Here is a 1,291-nt window from a genome sequence, read left to right on the forward strand (position 1 = left end):
AGAACTCCTTTCTTTTGAGTCATCCCATTATTCACAGGATTTCTTTCAAAAGTGTACATGAACTGGTTATTTGCAACCATTTCAATGAGTTCCTGGGCTTCTGCAGGCGTCTTCTTCAGATGAAGAGATCCTCCAGCAGAGTGATCCAATGACATCTTGGACAATTCATACAAACCATAATAGAATATACATAGGATGCTCCATTCTGAAAGCATGTCAGAAGGACACCTTCTGATCAATTGCTTGTATCTTTCCCAAGCTTCATAGAGGGATTCACCTTCCTTCTGTCTGAAGGTTTGGACTTCCACTCTAAGCTTGCTCAACTTTTGAGGTGAAAAGAATTTGGCCAAGAAAGTATTGACCAACTTTTTCCAAGAGTTCAGGCTTTCCTTAGGTTGTGAGTCCAACGATATCCTAGCTCTGTCTCTTACAGCAAAGTGGAAAAGCATAAGTCTGTAGACCTCAGGATTAACCCCATTGTTCTTAATAGTGTCACAGATTTGCAAGAATTCAGCTAAGAACTGATGAAGATCTTCCAATGGAAGTCCATGAAACTTGCAATTCTGCTACATTAGAGAACTAATTGAGGCTTAAGCTCAAAGTTGTTTGTTCCAATTGTAGGAATTGAGATGATTCTTCCATAGAAGTCAGAAGTGGGTGCAGTAAAGTCACCAAGCATCTTCCTTGCATCTCCACCATTGTTGTTATTTTCGGCTGCCATAACTACTTCTTTTTTGAAAATTTCTGTTAGGTCCTCTCCAGAGTTTTGTGCTTTAGCTTCTCTTAGCTTCATCTTCAGAGTCCTTTCAGGTTCAAGATCAGCTTCAACAAAAATATTCTTATCCTTGTCCCTGCTCATATGAAAAAGAAGAGAACAGAAAAGAATAGAAATCCTCTATGTCACAGTATAGAGATTCCTTTATGTGAGTAGAAGAATAGAAGAAATAGAATGAAGAAGAGAGAAGAAGAATTCAAACAGAGAGAGAGGGAGAGGGTTCGAATTATAGGTAGAGGAGAAGTGTTAGTAAATAATTAAAATAAATAGAAAAAGATGAGAGAGAGAGTATTCGAATTTTAATTTAAAAGAAAAGAAAAATATTTTTGTTTTTATTTTAATTATTGGTTAGTATTCGAAAATTAAGAAGGAAAATAAAATAAAATTAGAATTTAAAATAATTAGTTAATTAAAAAGAATTTTGAAAAAAATGGTTAGCGATTTTCTAAAATTGGAGAGAGAAAAGTAGTTAGGTGGTTTTGAAAAAGATATGATTGAAATAGAAAACTTTTAAAA

General features: G+C 34.6%; 1 non-coding gene across 1 annotated transcript; it reads left to right on the forward strand.

Moving 5' to 3' along the window:
- The first annotated feature begins 209 nt into the window (after nucleotides 1-209).
- On the forward strand, nucleotides 210-317 carry LOC112761437 (small nucleolar RNA R71). Its single transcript, XR_003181831.1, has one exon. It is a non-coding gene; the product is annotated as a small nucleolar RNA R71 (small nucleolar RNA).
- The last annotated feature ends 974 nt before the right edge of the window (nucleotides 318-1,291 follow it).

This window comes from Arachis hypogaea, chromosome 16 (assembly GCF_003086295.3).
Source record: "Arachis hypogaea cultivar Tifrunner chromosome 16, arahy.Tifrunner.gnm2.J5K5, whole genome shotgun sequence".
In the NCBI taxonomy this organism is placed as follows: domain Eukaryota; kingdom Viridiplantae; phylum Streptophyta; class Magnoliopsida; order Fabales; family Fabaceae; genus Arachis; species Arachis hypogaea.